This window comes from Marmota marmota, unplaced genomic scaffold, assembly GCF_001458135.2.
Source record: "Marmota marmota marmota unplaced genomic scaffold, marMar, whole genome shotgun sequence".
Classification (NCBI taxonomy): Eukaryota; Metazoa; Chordata; class Mammalia; order Rodentia; family Sciuridae; genus Marmota; species Marmota marmota.
The window spans coordinates 41,275,801-41,294,992 of NW_025999968.1; the positions used below are offsets into that span (position 1 = coordinate 41,275,801).

Consider the following 19,192-nt stretch of genomic DNA (forward strand, 5'->3'; position numbering starts at 1 on the left):
CTCTCCTTAGTCTATAACCCAAGGACTTAAAAACAGCATACTACAGGGACACGGCAACATCATTGTTTATAGCAGCACAATTCACAATAGCTAAACTGTGGAACCACCCTAGATGCCCTTCAATAGATAAAATATATACACAAGGGAATATTACTCAATAGAACTAAGTTTTAATGGTACTTTTCTTCTCAAGTTCTCTTTCAGAATTCTCTCTTATGGTTTGATATCTGAAAGCATTCCTTCTTTGCAAGAATTCATTGCTAAAAATCTATGTTTTTTTTATGCCCATCTTATTTCTTCCATCAAACTAGACTTTGTTTCCTCGACTTATTTTCCCTATAAAACACCTTCTCAAAAAGGAACAGATTTAAAAATAACACAATTTCTATATCTCAACTCCCTTATCTTAGAACTAAAAATCCAGTGTTATTTTTTTTCTATACTGTAATGAAAACAAAGTTCTATATTTTAGGAATTTTTTTCAGTGTAGATACATACAGCCTTTTATCAAATTTCCCTGCTAGGTAGATAATTCTTACAGTTAAAATATAAGTTATCAAAAACTGCTGTGGCTCATTCATATCAAGTTCAAATGAGAATTTTTGATCAAGAGCTTAGAGATCCAGGTTTTGCTATTTTGAGCCAACACATACTTAGATTGAGCCAATACATACACATTTAATATATATCAAATCAGAAACAAGGTGAAGAACTTTTGTAGATAACCCTATTAGGTAGTAGGTTATCATAGTTCTAGCTGTGACACACACACACACACACACACACACACACAAATGTAAGTATTTTTAAGGAACATGTAGTAACTTTTGCACATTGAAAAATGAGAATTTGGAGAATGTACAAACTCAAAGACTAAGAAGTCTTAACATATAGACTTAATACCTATCAAAAAGAGAATACCCAAGAGCATCTTTTGCAAAGTACATGATTCACACATAATAAGTTTATGTGATTTAAATAAAATTTATAGAGACTGTACAATAACTGTAATGTGACTCTTTAGCCATGTTTGAATAAAGCTAGAATTCAATGAAATAAATAGAAAAAGCATGCTCAAGTTAATTGTAAGTCAAATTATATATTGATCTCTCTTTTCTTTATTTTGGTTATTGTGAACTAAACCAACAAGTGTCTTCTAACAATTCAAAGTTAAAAAAAAACACAACTCCTGTCATTAAAGAGAGAACATAGGGGCTGATTTTATATTCTATAATTTTCTCTTCAAAATCCTTTGAAGGTGCTTTATCATATCTAGGTGACCAACGCATAATACAGTTATATTCAATAACATATAGAGTATACAGGAATGGCAGGCACAGTGTTCTCAGCTTGGTAGAGGACTTCACAAGCAAAAGCTTCATGACTTGCATTTCCATTCACTATGCTTCAATTATAAAAGTTCATAAAGGGAAAGGTAGCACAAATCTGAAGAAACTACAAGTGGTCAGGTTTAACAATACAATTCAAATGTTAAAAATAATATTTAATATTATGCCATGGGAAGTTGCACTAGTAAAAGACTTTTAAGGAATGAAAAACCATTTCAGATAGAATTCAAATTCGTGTTGTTTTCATATTACATAATAAGGGAGAGATTTCATATTAACTGTGTCAGAAATTCAATAGGTACTTTCAGCAGACATTGCTATACTGACAAGCGAACCACTCAAACCTCATTATTGTCTGGATGCATGCTGTAGGAAATAGGAAAAAGGCTATAAAATGGTGAAAGCATAATTCATAAACAAAATGTTCAGTAATTTGGAACAACAAATCTCTCAATAACTAGAACAGTCTGCCAAAGGTTGATGTGATATATAAAGATAGATAAATTTAGGAACAGCATTAAAAATAAGCAGAACTTTATCAGAAATGGGAAACTTTTATCATCAAGGGAAAAATTGGTAGTGATGATCTACATTGCATTGTAAAGAATCCCTGATATTATTTCTACTGTGTTTGTGTATTTCACTGATCCTTTGGTATCTGAAACTTCTATTTATGAATCTACCTTTTATTTACAAAGTACAAAGCATCACCAAATATATCTTAAGGGAATAGGGATGCCAATTACATTTGCAGCTAGAATGTTGAAGCTGAAGTAGGAATACCAAATTTTTAATAGACTTTTTTCAGGGAGGTTCAATAAGACATCTATTTTGCTATTGTCACATATTTTTCACTTGCCCTAAATTATAGAGCTCAAAATAGCTTTCTACTTTTTTTATCAAAAATAAAGAAGGGAGATGGAGAGTTTCTATCTCATCACACTAAGAATGTACTAAACTATATTTTAAATAAACAAATGTATACCAATTATTAATAAGAATATTGCATTTAAAAGACAAATACTGAATTATTTTAAACTAGTTTGTTTTAAATCCGTGAAAACTATTGCTTTAAATTATTATGCCAGTTTCATGCCAATTAATCAATATTCATGACTAACCTTTTATTAAAGTTGATAAAATTATAGATGAATGTAAAAACTAGAAATTACTTCCTTAAAGTGGAAATTATCAGTAGGCATTTGTAGTATTTTAGGGAATGTTGATATTACTACTTTTTATTGAATAAAACTTCAAAATCAACATGTTTTATTTCCTTAGTTGTCACATGTGTGAATAGAAAATGTAATCTATTTATTTCTTCTCCCACTGGCTACATCTTGATACAATTCAGTGTCAGGTAAATTCAACAGTGATGCACCTCTTCTTAAAACACAGTTAACTTCCTTACCTCTAGAACAGATTCCTTCAAACCTCTAAAGTTTCCATGCAAAATCAAAATGATTAAGGGTAAGGTGACATCAAATGCTTTCTGGAAAATTATCTGACCTCCATGTTCCCTATAACAATTTATCTTTGGGAAAGCTATATGACTGTGCAATGTTGTGGACAGCAAGATTCATCTGCACTTGCTAATATGATCAACAATGCTTTAAAAAGTTAACTCGAGCTTATATTTTTTATAACACTGGGAGAGACTGTAAAACCAGGAGGGAGTTTTAGGGTAGTTGAGGACAGAAAATTTGCACCATAGCATAATTGATATGGCAAGACAAAGAAAACATTTCATTGAAGATATCACATTAATTCTATAGAGCTATTTTATTTTAAATATAATTTATAATAAAAGATATTTAACTGGAAGGAGAATAAATGGTAAGAAAGTTTCAGCTGAAATCATCATGCTTTGTACATAATGTATAGTCTGAATAAATTAAACATTTTCTATTTAAGGCATCCTTTCAATTGTAGTACTTTCAGCCAATATATAAGTGGCAATGTTTCAAGTTACGGATAGATTGGTAAAATAGCAATGTATCCATAAATCATAATTATGTTAGAAGTGTCCCTACCTAAAAGTCACTTAATTTCAAAAACTAGTCAAGAAAGAAATACTCTAAGCTTAAAACAAAAACCAAACTATAAGCTTAAGAAGTTGATATGTAGATTTGAGATTGTTGCATTTTACTACAAAACACTACTAATAATTTATTTAAAAATGAGAATAATGAATAGAATAATTTTGGAGTTAAGTAAGTCACAAAGACCAGTAATATTTTTACACAAAATATACAATTGATTAGAATCACAGGGAAGTGCTCACTTTGGCAGTTCATGTACTATATTTGGAACAATACAGAGAAGATTAGCAATGCCCCTATGAAATGCTGGCATGTAAATTTGCAAAGCATTTCATACTAACAAATATAAAAATATAAAATAAAATAAAAAAATAAAATGTCAGAGAAGCAGCCACCCACTCTAGAAATCAAGTGTGTATGGATATTATGCAAATTATTATTTTACAAAAGTTAGCAATTTATCAAATTAATTTGCAAAATTGTCATTTCTGTAAACTAATTTTAATTACTTGTTTGTTGAAATGAATGTAATGCTTTGACTTATGATTCTGCATTCTTCAGAATATAATTTTACCACAATTTTCAAATAAAAATGAAACTAAGACAATTTTTAAATGATATAAACATAATCTAAACTATTTCCCAAATCAGTAGAAGACAGAGAATAATTAGGATCAGAAATAAAATTAATGAAATTGCAATTAAAAAAATACACAGAATCAGTGCAACAAAGAATTGTTTATCTAGAAAGACAAATAAGATTGATAAACCCTTAGGTAAACTAATTAAAAGAGAGAAAAATCTAAATCAAAAAAATAAGAGATGAATTAGGAGATATCACCACAGACACCTCTTAAATACAGATTATCATTAGAAAATGTTTTGTAAGTTTATATTACAGTAACCTGAAAACTCTAGACGATATTGACAAATTTCTAGACAAATCTGACCTACCCAAACTGAACCATGGGAAATAGAAAACTAAACAGATCAATATCAAGCAAAGGAAAAAAATAGCAATTAAAAACCTTGCAACAAAGAAAAGCCCAGGGACAGATGGATCCTCAGCTGAATTTTGCCAGATCTTTAAATAAGAATTAACATCACCAGGTGTGGTGGAACACACTTGTAATTCCATCAGTTTGGGAAGCTGAGACAGGAGGATCAAAAGTTCAAGGCCAGCCTCAGCAATTTAATGGGGTCATAAGCAACTTAGTGAGAACTTGTCTCAAAGAAAAAAAAAAAAAAGCTGTGATGATTATCCCATAAAATAGAAAAGGACAGAACACAGCCAAATTCATTCTATGAAGCCCACATTACTCTGATATCAAAATCAGACAAAGACCCATGTGAGAAACAATACCATACACCAATATATCTTATGAATATAGATGTAAACAAAAAAATTTTTAATCCATGGTATGAAACCCACAGTGATAAGTTATGTTTCATTCAAGGGATACAAGGTAGGTTCAACATATATGCAAATCAATAAATATAATTCACCTCATAAGTGGAATTTATATTAAGAATCACATTATCATCTCAGTAGATGTAGAAAAAGCCTTGAAGAAAACCTAGCTTCATGTTAAAAATGCTGGAGAAATCAGGGATAGAAAGAAGTTACTTCAACATTGTAAAGGCTATATACAACAAATCCAAGGCCAATATCATACTGTACAGAGAAAAACTGAAAATATTTCCTCCAAAGTCAGAAATGAGTCAGAGACACCACTTTTACCACTCCTATTCAATAAAATTCTTGAAACTCTAGCCAGAGCAATCGAGCAAGTAAAGGAAATTAAAGGGATATAAATAGGAAAAGAAGTCAAATTACCTCTGTTTGCTGATGACATGATCCCATGTATAGAAGACAACACCCTCCCCCTCAAAAAAAAAAAAAAAAAAAAAAAAAAAAAACTTCACAAGAAGATTTCTAGAGCTGACTAGAACATTGTAACAATCTGATTATTCACTTAACCTAGAAGCAATGGTTTATAATTCCAAATTCAGTGTTTAAGGTAACTTTTATAACACCTATCTACTGCAAATAATGAACATTGACTATATCTATCTATCTATTGCATAAGAAATTGTAAAAGTAAAGAAATACATTATTCAGGGTCTTACATAGAAAAGAAACTTGAAAACCAAAATGATAAGCAGAAAATGAAACTTTAACTACTATAAATATATTCAAAAGGAAGAGGCTTCTGTTTCAGCTCTGTGTGCAATGACACCTTAGGTTTTCCAAAATGGGGGGCTGAAATCAATACTGGATAAAACCAGGACTAAATGTTATGAAGGAAAAATTGGCTAGAAAATCCCACCCACTAGCAACTATAGAAGATTAATAAACATCTCTCCCTCAAACTGGACTAAAATTTACCAAACAAACAAAAATCTATAACAAAAATAAGAACAATAGGCCCTATGTCATTCGTTAACTTTGGCTTACCATAAACCAGACATTAATTTCAAATTTGAATACTTTCATAGATGATGCCACTCAAGTATCTATTTTTATGTGTATACACACAAATCTCCTGGATCATCTGAAAGCAGTAAAAGGAAAACCACTTTTTAAGACACACAACAAAAGCTCAAACGTTACCACAAGTGAAGTTAAATAAATAAACTTTAATTTTATAAATACAAGGAAGCCTGAAACAACTCACTATAAATAAAAGTAAGAAAAAAATCATGGTCAGCAGAACTATAAACAAATACTTCTATAAAAAATAAGATGTATCCTAAAGAAGCATAATTATTACAGAAAAAATAAAATATGACTTAGCATGAGTATATTTAAAAAAGGGAAACCAGAATTCTTTTTTTTTTCATACGACAGCGGAATGCATTACAATTCTTATTACGCATATAGAGCACATTTTTTTTATATCTCTGGTTGTATACACAACACAGTATATTCACACCAAATCGTTTCTTCATGCTTGTACTATGGATAATAATGATCATCACATTCTACCATCATTAATTACCCCATGTCCCCTCCCTTCCCCTCCAACCCCTCTGCCCTATCTAGAGTTTGTCTATTCTTCTCATGCTCCCGCTCCCTATCCCACTATGAATCAGCCTCCTTCTATCAAAGAAAACATTCAACATTTGGTTGTTTGGGATTGGCTAACTTCACTTAGTATTATCTTCTCTAATTCCATCCATTTTCCTTCAAATGACATAATGTTTATAGCAGCACAATTACTAATTCATAATTACTAATCTGTGGAACCAACCTAGATCTTTCCTTCTTCTAAGTTCTTCTTCAATGTCTTTCTTTAGTATTCTGTAGTCTTCATTGTATAGGTATTTCACTACTTTTTTGGATTGACTCTCAAGTTTTTTTTTTTTTTTTTTTTTGAGGCTATTTGTGAATGGGGTAGTTTTTCTAATTTGTCTTTCTGAGAGTTTATCACTGATATATACAAATGTGTTTGATTTATGAGTGTTGATTTTATATCCTGATACTTTGATGAATTCATTTATTAATTCTAGATGCTTTCTGGTGAAGTTTTTTGGATCTTCCAAGTATAGAATTATGACATTGGCAAACAGTGATATTTTAATTTCTTCTTTTCCTATTCATATTCCTTTAATTCTTTTGTTTACCTCATTGCTATGGCTAGAATTTCAAGGACTATGTTGAATAGTAGTGGTGAGATATAGAAACCCTGTCTTGTTCTAGTTCTAGTAGGGGATTTTTGCAATTTTTCTCTATTTAGAATAATGTGGCCTTGGGCTCAGCATAGATAGCTTTTACAATGTTGAGATATTTTCCTACTATCCCTAGTTTTTCTAGTGTTCAGAATCTGAAAGTATGTTGTATTTTATCAAATGCTTTTTCTGCATCTATTGAAATTATCATATGGTTTTTATCTTTAAGTTTATTTATTTAATGAATTACATTTATTGATTTTCATATATTGAAACAACCTTGCATCAATCCCACTTCATTGGTGCACTACCATTTTAATAAGTTTTTGAATGATATTTCCTAGAGTTTATTGAGAATTTTTTACATCTATGTTCATCAGGGATATTGGTCTAAAGTTTTCTTACCTTGATATGTTATTGTTTCATTTAGGTATTAGGGTGATACTAGCTTCATAGAATGAGTTTGGAAGGGTTCACTCCTTTTCTATTTCATGGCCTAATTTGAGGAGTATTGATATTAATTGTTCTTTGAAGATCTTGTAGAACTTGGCTGAGAATCCATCTGGTCCTGGGCTTTTCTTGATTGTTAGGTTTTTGATGGTATCTTCTAATTCAATTATTAAAATCAAGCTGTTTAAATTGTGTGCATCCTCCTGATTCAGTTTTGGCAGTTCATATTTCTCTAGAAATTTGTTAGTGTCGTTGATATTTTCTAATTTATTCGAGTATGAATTTTGAAAATACTTTTTAATCTTCTGTATTTCAGTAGTATCAGTATTCTTTTTCATCAGGAATTTTAGAAATTTGAGTTTTTTCTCTCCTTTTTTTTCTCATTACGGTGGCTAAGGGTTTGTCAACGTTATTTATTTTTTCCAAGACCAGCTTTTTGTTTTGTCAAATTTTTTAATTGTTTATTTTGTTTCAATTTCTTTGATTTCAGCCCTAATTTTAATTATTTCCTGTTTTCAACTACATTTCTTGTTGTTTTATTATTCTTTTTCTATGACTTAGAGATGTAATGTCAAGTCATTTATTTGTTGACTTTTGCTTCTTTTAATGAATGAGCTCAATGAAATGAACTTTCCCTTAGTACTATCTTCATTGTGTCCCAGAGATTTTGGTATGTTATATCAGAATTGTCATTTACCTCTAAGAATTTTTAAAAATATTTCTTAGTTGTAGTTGGACAAAATAACTTTATTTATTTATTTTTATGTGGCACTGAGGATCAAACCCAGGGATCACACACACGAAGTGAGCACTCTACCGCTGAGCCACAACCTCAGCCCTGTAAGAATTTTTTTTTAATCTATTCCCTGATGTCTTCTGCTATTCATCATCATTCAATAACTTATTATTGAATAAGTTTATAGTCCCCAGGTGTTGCAGTATATTCTATTTTTTATTTTATCATTGATTTCTATTGTCTGATAGAATGCAGGATAGCATCTCTATTTTTTTTTAATTTTTTATTTTTCTGGTATTTGCTTAAGAGTTGCTTTGTGGCATAACATGTAGTCTATTTTAGAGAATAATCCATGTGCTGCTGAGAAAACATTGTATTCACTCATCAATGGATGAAATATTCTATATATGTCTGTTAATTCTAAGCTATTGATTATATTATTGAGTTCTATAAATACTTCGTTTAATTGTTGTTTGAAAGATCTATCCAGTGGTAAGAGAGGTGTGTTAATGTCACCCAGTATTATTCTGTTGTGGTCCATTTTATTCTTGAAATTGAGAAGGGTTTGTTTGATGTATGTGGATGCTCCATTGTTTGGGACATAAATATTTATGGTTGTTATGTCTCCTTGATGTATGATTTCATTAAACAGTATGGAATGTCTTTCTCTGACTAACTTTGGTTTGAAGTCCATCTATCTGATAGGAGGTTGGAAACCCCTGCTTGTTTACACAGTCCATATGAGTGCCATGCTTTTTTTACTCTCCTTTTACCTTCAGTCTTTGGATGTCTTTTCCAATAAGATTAGTCTCTTGAAGACAGCATATTGTTGGGTCTTTTTTTAAAAAAAAATATATTTAATTCAATCTTCCAGTCTATGTCTTTTAATTAATGAGTTTAGGCCATTCACCTTCAGGGTTATTAATGAAATATGTTCTACATTCTTAGTCATTTTGTTTTTCGGTTTATAACTTGACTTGGTTTCTCCTTTGATTGATCTTTCCTGCTGTAGTTCCTCCCTTTGCAGATTTTTATTGTTGTTTTTCATTTCCTCCTCATGGAATATTTTGAGATGAATGTTCTATAGTGAAGGCTTTCTTGCTGTAAATTCTTTTAACCTTGGTCTATCATGGAAAGTTTTTATTGTCATTAACTCTGAGGCTTAATTTTGATGGATATAAGATTCTTGGTTGGTATACATTTTCTTTCAGAGGTTGGTATATGTTGTTCCAGGATCTCTTGGCCTTTAGGGTCTGGGTATCCGAATTGTTCTCCCCCTCTATGTAATCTGATTCTTCTCTCTTGTGGCCTTTAAAATTCTATCCTTATTCTGTTTGCTAGTCATTTTTTATTATAAGGTGCCTTGGTGTAGATATATTGTAATTATTTTTTTTAATATTTGGTGTCCTATAAGCCTCTTGAATTTGATTTTCCAATTCATTCTTTATGTTTGGGAAATTTTCTAATATTATTTCATTGAATAGATAGTGCATTCCTTTGGTTTATATTCTGTGCCTTCCTCTATCCCAATAAATCTTAGATTTGGTCTTTTGATGTTATCTCACAATTCTTGAATGTTCTGTTCATGGTTTCTTACCATCTTCACAGTGTGGCCAACTTTATTTTCAAGATATATTTTGTCTTCATTGTCTGAGGTTCTGTCTTCCAAGTGATCTAGTCTGGTGGTGATGCTTTCTATTTAGTTTTTTTATTTGGTTTTGTGTTTTCTTCATTCCAAGAATTTTTTTTCCCCAGAATCTGTATCTCTCACTTGAAGTAATCTTTTGCTGCCTGTATTTGCTCTTTTATCTCTTTGTTGGAGTGATTTATTGTTGCCTGTATTTGTTCTCTTATATCTTTGAATGATTTGCAGATCTTTTTAGTTATGTACATTCTGAACTCCTTCTCTGATATTTCATCTACTGTGCTGTCAATGGATTCTATTATTGTATCATCTTGGTTTGTTTGGGGCACTGTCTGCCCTTGTCTTTTATGCTCTTTGTCTGTCTTCCCCTCTAGCAGTGTGGATCTGAGGTATTTCATTTTCTACTCTATGCTCTTGGAGTGTCCCTGCAAGTTACCTATGTCTCGCCTTTAATGGAGAGATCAATATTAGCAGCACACCATGCAAATGATATACAGCTTTAAATTAAATAGCTCCTGTTTATATGATTACAATTTTTTTTCACAATAAACAGAAATGGTGTGTTTAGTTATTATCTGCAAGATACACAGTAGGTTTGCAAAATGGTCTACTGATTTAATGGTGAACCAAGTGAGAAACGGGGTGGGGGGGAGGTGGTTATATTGTGATGTTTATGAGGTAGGTGGTGAGAATACAGAGGTATTAGATTGTGGGAAGAGTGAAAGATGGATCAAAAGAAGTTGGCTGTTAACAGGAGAAAAGAGAGAAAAAGGTGGCCGACCCAGTGCAAGGCTCTCTCCTGCCTCTGCAACAAGAATGTTGGCTATTTGCACACCTAGCCGGGATACTCTGGCAAAAAAGCCAGAAAAGACCTTGGTGATCATCATCTGGATCCTGCCTGTTCTCCCTAGATGGAAGCGGCCACTTCCCTAGTTGGTGGTGGGGTAGCTTCAAACCTCTAAGTACTTTATGTAGGGCTTCTAGCCTCCAGTCAGTATCTCAAGATATAAGACGGTGATGTAGCTAAAGATGGTGATGGCAGCAGTGGTGGTAACTTGAGATGGCATTAGAAGTGTCCCAAGACGGCAGCAAACACTTTTAGAGATGGGGCTGAAAGGGCAGGATTAACCATGGCTTTGGGTGACCTATTTGGATATGCAGTGCTATGGTGTATGGGTATAGTCCTCTGCCACAGTCTGGCTGGGCACAAGTCACGAGCCACTCAAGCAGGAACAAACTTTATTTCTGAACTCTACTAGCACACTCCACACACACTCCCCGGGAACTCTCCCGAACGCCACCCACGCGGCTCCTCCAGGAACACCCAACCGGAAATCCCTCCTCCGGCATTTCCCCAACCAATGTGAACTCTCCGGGAATCCCTGTGAGAACTCCAAAGTAGCAGGCCTAGGCGGACAGTAAAGGTCTAATACACAATTGAATCAATCCAGCATCATCTTAATGGCTCGCCTCTCAACCAATACTATTGGCAAAATGCCATGGGCCATTCCGACTCGGCTGTGGCTCTCAGCAGTCCTCAAAGTGGTGAGGAGTCCTAAGCCTGGGATTGGTCTCCATGAGGGTCTGCAGGGGCAGTCCTGGGCCTGCCTGCTTCCCACAGGGTTCAGCAGGGCTGTCCTGGGCGTGCATGTCCTCTGCAGGAAAGCAGATTCTTAAGAACAAAAATTTATGATCAAAAAATAAAAATTAACCTGGAAGTTGTCACATTACTGTAATCTCAGCAGCTTTGGAGGCTGAGAAAAGAGAATTTTGAGTTCAAAACCAGCCACAGCAAAAACGGAGGCACTAAGCAACTCAGTGAGACCCTGTCTCTAAATAAAATACAAAATAGATCTGGGTATGTGGCTCATTGGTCAAGTGCCCCTGAGTTCAATTACCAGTCCCCCGTCCCCAGAATGAAAATTATATAGAGCAATAGTAAGTTTTAATTTAAAACTGTCTAAAAAAATGGCAAACAAGTAACCATAAATCTGGTAGAACAATCTTAAGAAATATCAAAGACAGTGAAGACACCTCAAAATTTTATAAAAATTAAACATTATTGTAGAAGATCAATGTATTTCAAATGCATAGTTCAAACAATTTTAAACCTAATAATGAAATCCAAAAGAGAATTTAAAAATACATTCACATTTTAGATTAGAGTTACAAATTCACTACATTTCTTAGGAATTCAGATATTTCAGTACATTTGCTTATTCATGTATGTATTAAGGAAAAACAGTAAGATTTTCTAGGGATTTTTTTAGGACTTAAATTTTACAACTTGTACCCAGTTAACTTTTGCATATAGGTAAAACTTTGCACGCAGTTAACTTTTCAAAGTGCAAGTGAGTAGGCTACAGAAACTGAAAGCCAAATGCAAGAAAATAGATCTGGAGGATAAGCCCACCTACTCCAGTGACGCCTGTGTTGACTATTGTCCACTAACAATGAGAAATTTGCACATAGAGTTAGCCTCCAAAAGATAGATGCTCCAATAGTGGTGCCAAGAATTAAGAGTATCATCTAATTTTTCATGTTTTTATTCCAAATAAAATATCATCCAGATGCCTCTGATTTGCTGAGCTTATATAACATTCCTATAGGATGGGTTTCTGCCTGTAGGAAATAGATTTCTGTCAGAAGGTAACTCTTCTTCAATTTACTTTGGTGTTTCTATAGAGTGTCAGTATCTTACTGAAAACTTAGTGTATCCTGTGAAAAACTTTTAATATTACAAAAATATCATCATATGTTTTATTATTTAAAGGTTATACAGCTCTTGCATCTTTCTTAATGCCAGATTTTCATGTTCTGAGGTAGAGACAACATCCCCTTCCACCAGAATGTACTTGCTTATATTAAAGAGAAAAGAGAAGTTTTTGTTGTTGTTGTTGTTTCAGATGATGAGAGGAGCAGTTGTTTAAGTGCTTGCTTAAACACTGAGATTCATAATTACAGATTTTCCATTCTTGTGGTATTATTCCACTAGATTTGTAGGGGTCACTATATGCAGTATTGAGGATGAGAAAAGAACATTATAGTGTTTCTTGGGATTCCATTATTGCTGTGAGTTCGAAGACCTGATCTAGCTTAGAATATACACATATTGCAAGATGACTAATATCTTAGATGATTCTCAGTTTCTGTCTAATCAGTTTCATAACAAGAACATTGATAAAATTATGAGAAATTATTCAGTTAATATTTCCTAAGAAATGGTTGTAATATTACAAAAATATACTAGATTAAAAATCATTAGGTGCAGAGCAAAACAACATTTGACAAAATTATTATGTATAATAAAAACTTACAAAACTATAAATGAAGGTTAACTTCTGGAATGAATAAATATCTCCACCAAATCCTACACCACTCTGACTTTTCAAACATTAGAATTATCTCCAAAATATTGTAAATTTAAAAAAAATCACTACTTTTATTCAACTATGGTGTCCTTATTCAAAAGCAATAAAAGATTGATGATTGAAAAGGATGAAGTAAGAATGTAACTATTCATGTATAATATGAATCTCTTCTTAGATCATTGAATGTGAACTATGATTTAAATATTGGAATCAATAGAGAGCTTATTTATTTGACTGCGTGTAAAATAAGGCAAAAGTCAATTTCACTTTCATATGCCAGAAGCAATTTGAAAATAAAAATTTTAAATAGTCATTTTCATAGAATAAACTGAAATTGTAATATAACCAATAGTCCATGTAACTAAATTGTATAAGATCAATGTTGAGATTATAAAAAAAATAGTCACTAACACTTAAAAGTAGTGCTATAATTCAAATCAATATATTCATGGAGAGAAGATGTACTGATTCTCTAATTTCAAAAATTTGAAATTTCAGTTAAAATACCACAGGTGAAGCTTGCAAAGTTAATTTGAAAATTTATTTGGAAAAACAAAATATAGTAATAGCCAAGAATATTTTGAATGAGAAAAGTCATGTGGCAAATCTTATCTGATTGCAGATATATAATAAGCCTCTTATAATTATTATTATATTTTGGGGGGAGTACTAGGGATTGAATTCAGGGGCACTCAACCACTGAGCCAAATCTGAGCCATATTTTGTATTTTATTTAGAGACAGGGTCTCACTCAGTTGCTTAGTGTCCCGCTTTTTGTTGAGTCTGGCTTTGTACTTGCAATCCTCCTTCCTCAGTCACCTGAGCTGCTGGGATTTTAGGTGTGTACCACCACACCTGACAGCCTCGTATTATTAATAGTAAAGTATTAATGCAAAATGAACAGTTGACCTATAAAACAGAATATATGGTAGAGAGAGAAGAAGGACTGTATACAAAAATGGGACATAACAACAGATATGTATTTGCAAATTAATAAGAAGTCTGTGCTGATAAATGTCATCCACACTGGGGGAAAAAGATAATTTTTATACATACTGTTTACAAAAATAAAGCAATTTCTGTTAGCTTAAAGTTTATATTTGTTCATTTATCGTGATAACAGGAACCATTTTGAGAGCAATAGGTTTTGCTTACTCTACCTTGAGAACAAGAGGTTTAGACTGGGATTAGATTCTTATGGGAAAATGGGGCCATAGAGTGAAAAGTCTGAAAAAATTTTTGGTTGAAAAGAAAAACCTGATTAAGAGATTGTGTATTTGTATCTCATTTAATTCCTATATAAAGCTATGGTGCAGATATTATGGTTTCCCTTATTTTCTCAAATACGAAGGTTGTATTTCCAATTGAGTCCTAAAGGAGAAAGAACTTCATAGCTCTAATAAATATATCAGAGAATAGTGAAGTTGAGAGTCCTAAGATTAGCTGGTCTTGATCTTCCTTATAAATTAGGAGTTAAATATTCCCCCAAAGAGTGAAAATAACTATTGTTCAGAGAGGAAAAAAATATAAAATAGTCCTCTGAAAGAGGTAGTAAAAGAAAATTGACACTGAGAAGTAACACAAGTCTTTGCTGTGATTGACTGTTTAAACATTTAAGCAATGTTAATATTATCAAGTGAGATAGTTTTCTTTAAATAATGTTGAAGGACAAAATGCTGCAATTCTTTGTGTTTATGTTGGAAAGTACATTCAAGATAATCAAAATAATTTATACAAGTTACCTTTCTATTATGTTTTCATATCTTATCAGAAAATTATACTATAATACTAGAAGTAGAAGATCTATCATTTGTTTGAGGAATAGAACCCTCTTTCAAAATTACTGATTTCTAGATGGAATATTAATTCCTATTGCCTTTAAGTTTGTATATGTGTAAGATGAATGAGAAATACTTAATTTTTTACTTGACAACTTGTTACTATATTCTGAAATTTGTTCACCATCTAGGTTGAATTTGGTCTTTTAATCTAAATAAAATTCCACTATTCGTTGCATATTTATTGATCAATATTTCCAAGTCCTCTCTCAGACTCTATGTAAAAATGTGAAAAAAAAGATAGATAGATAGGGAGAGAGAGAGAGAGAGAGAGAGAGAGAGAGAGAGAGAAGAGCTGTCTCTTATACACNCGACTATAATGTTTGAATGACGAGAGAGAGAGAGAGAGAGAGAGAGAGAGAGAGAAATGTCTTCTTTCTTTTCAATTGTTGAAAAGGAGATTTCTTGGGGCTGGGGATGTGGCTCAAGTGGTAGTGTGCTCACCTGGCATGTGTGGGGCTTGGGTTCGATCCTCAGCACCACATACAAACAAAGATGTTGTGTCCACCAAAAAACTGAAAAATAGATATTAAAAAATCTCTCTCTCTCTCTCTCTCTCTCTCTCTCTCTCTCTCTCCCTCCCTCCCTTAAAAAAAAAGAAAAGGATATTTCTAGCTAGAAAGAAGAGGTTGGATTCTTGATGATTGTTAGGATAAAATCAACATTATTTCTGTTATAAAAATGAAGTTATGTTTTATTTAGAAATGCATAAGATGACTAAAATTTGGTGCTAATTAATCTTAAATAATTTCCATTCTTTGGAGAGAATAACATGATTAAACACATTTATTTTTCTAAATATACCATACAATTATCAATGGAAAAATTTTCTCCTATTTATAGATATAGTAAATGATACTGTTGCGATAAACTGATAAACTAAGGAAGGTATCTGCTTAAAAACAAGTTATCCAGATGGAGGCAGACTACCAAGAGACTTCTTGGGACCAATTAAGGACACTGGTAAATACTGTGCATATTTTATGGTAGCTGTTAGAGAATGTAAATGGAAACCTGATTATCATTCCAACTGAGAACATTACATAATCGCTCCATTGACTGTACTTACTTTCAGGATGTTCATGTTCAATTTAAGACATGCATTATCCTCGCATAAAGTTCCTTGTGGCTTCTCTCCTGGTTTTGTAATGGACTTTCTCCTACAAATGATTAAATTACTCATATTTTTCAGTGAGCATTTAAGGTCACTAGAGTACATTTGAGAAATATCTAATTCTGATATACCAGTGACTCACTTTTAAAAAGGAACAGTTCATTCATTTGTGACTATCAATCTGGATCCAATGCAATAATATTTTAAAGACCAATTTTAATGAAGAGTAGATTTTATATCATCAACAGTTCTGAACATGCCCTTTGAAAGTGGTTATAATAAGCCCAATTCTAATCAAGATCATTTGTGCATTTATTCCTGCCTTATAGTATTGAATTCACTTTAAGTTTTATTTATTTAAAAAGAACAGAGATGATACATGTAGTTGATGAGATACTAACATAGAAAATAACCAATTTTGAAATGAGTATAGGTATTTTGAAGGGTGATACTGCTTTTATAACTGGAAAAGGAAATTGAAGAAGCAAATGTTTCAAAACATCAATCTTAATTGTAAAAACAGTGTTAACATTTCAAAATCTGTGTGACAAACATTCATTGAATCAACTTAAATAATATCGATTTTAACGAGTTACATGTCACCTTCTTCATCTCTTTCCTTTCTTATCAAACTGAAATATCTTAAAATTAGATGTAAAGGTTTCAAGAAATGTTACAAATCTAATCATAAAAAAGAATTTAACAGAATGGAAACTAATTCTAGTATCATGTGGTGTACACTTCAACTTTGCAGGCATAGTAATCAAGAGCAGGATCCTTGACACTTAACAAGAAATGATAAAAATCTTTCTCAATAATACGAAGACAAAACCTGAAAATGCGAGATGTGTACAGAAAAGATCTTTACATAACTCCCACATAAATAAATGGAGATTTCAATGTGAGGAAATAATAGTTGAATTCACATTTAATTACATATTATTATTACAATATATTTCTATTAATATGTATATTTTTATAATAAGGCTTTTTGTGTTTTCTTTGGTATTGTGATATTTTCCCTTTCAAAAAGGGAAAAATTATGCAAAATTTTCAGAGTCAAATGCCAAATGGCCTTTCTAGCTGTTTATAGACACTCTCAAGGGAGTGTGTAGGCAAAAATGAAGCACTTTCTTTGGAGGTGATGTAAAGAAAGTCAACAAGGGCTGTGTTAAGATAGTGAACAGCTAAGACAAATAAGGGGAATTGAGGAAGTGGATTGGGAGGAAAGTTTGACAACATCTCATGGGCTTTGTTAGTGAATTTAAGACAAAGCACCACAATATATAGATACACCTCATCATCCAAACACTGTCCACAATTACAAACAACAGCAAAACCAAATGAAAAGCAGCACCCATTTCTTTTCATCTGGTTTTTCAAACCCTTTTTTTAATTCTAGACTTGTTCTTAACTCCTCTTCCTTCTTCCTTCTCCCATGTTCCTCTCCTTCCCATCTTGCTGTTGTTCTTGTGTTTTTTTTTTCTCCTCTTCCTTCTGTTTATATTTACACGTCATTTGCATTAATTGCTTCTTGAAATTAATTTTACCCATGTGTTTTACAGCTCTTATCTTAGGGATACAATAAAAACAGAAAGCAGGTATTGGGATATTAGGCTATATCCCTGGTGCATTCTGGATGTCTTGACTAGGGTCCAGCTCATAGCAATTACATAACAAATGTCTGCTGGGAGAATGAACTGTTTTGCTTGCTACTGGTGCTGCATTTCTAAAATCCACTAATCAACAAGTTACAGAATTAGTTTTGAAATATATCTTGAATTACAACACACAGTATTAGTTCCTTAAATATGCAACAACGAATAATGTAAAATGATCCTGTTAGTTTTAAAGTACAAATCTTACGTAACTTTTCATTGCTCCGGAGCTTGCAAGCCCAAGAATGCTTTAGAAGGTTACTCCCTTCAGTGCACCAGTCGAAAGCACATCAGTTTGGTCATTGCTTAGTTGCTAAAGCCCACGCAATCCTTCCAGTCTCAAACTTGCCGATTTGTGCTCTGTTTCTGGACTTGTCAGTTTCGTCTTTTATCCACTATGGTGCTTTTCATTTATATATTAGCTCAGCCAGTTCCTTTGTGTCATTCAAGGTGTTTTTTTTTTTTTTCTCCCATCTATTCAAGGGAAAAGATAATCATGGTTTCCTTAGAACTGATCTCTTTAAAAAGATTTCTTTCTGATAAATTCATATAATCTGAATACTAGGTGATTATCTAATGTATGCCATATGTAGGTATGTAGGTAGCTTATCACTGAGATGCTTGCCTATAGATGCTTAATAACAATTTGCTCATTTTTATAATTGCTATTACAGATAAATCAGAAGCTCCTTTGAAATCAGTCTTTTCCCCTTGACAACTGCCGCAGCCCGGCTGGCTGGGCAAACTAATGGAGGGGCGGGCGGGGGGGGGATGAGGAACTTGTGTAGATTGATACAGCAGGAGTGGGAGCCGTTTATTGTAGGACAACAGAGGTATTTATACATTCCACACAGCTTATCTTAATTAACATAAACTCAATACAGCAGTCAACCAATAAGGAATCTCCACACTTAATGGCTCGCTGACATTACTTCATAAACCACTCCCTCTGGCATTTTGCCAGGCGCCATCCAGACTTGTTTACAGACTCTAACAGACAACAAATTATCACACTTGGTTTTGCAAGGACTACATATTGCCAATTAGTTAATATTTCTCTTATTTTCTCTTTGTGGATAGCTGTTTTCACTACATAGACATGCTTCAGAACATCACTGTTCAATAAGGTAGAGATTAGCTACATGTTAGTTGGTTTTATAATACTGTAACAAAATATCAAAGGTAATAAATTCATAAAGAGGAAAGGTTTACATGGCCAGAAATTAAAGAGAAAGAGGAAGAGGATTGGGCTGGAGTTCTATTATGCCTTTTGAGCACATACTGGGGTATACTTGAGAACATTAAAATAATAAGCAG

General features: G+C 32.7%; 1 non-coding gene across 1 annotated transcript; it reads left to right on the plus strand.

Annotated features, from left to right (window-relative positions):
- The first annotated feature begins 3,625 nt into the window (after window positions 1–3,625).
- On the plus strand, window positions 3,626–3,732 carry LOC125617039. Its single transcript, XR_007347894.1, has one exon. It is a non-coding gene; the product is annotated as a U6 spliceosomal RNA (small nuclear RNA).
- The last annotated feature ends 15,460 nt before the right edge of the window (window positions 3,733–19,192 follow it).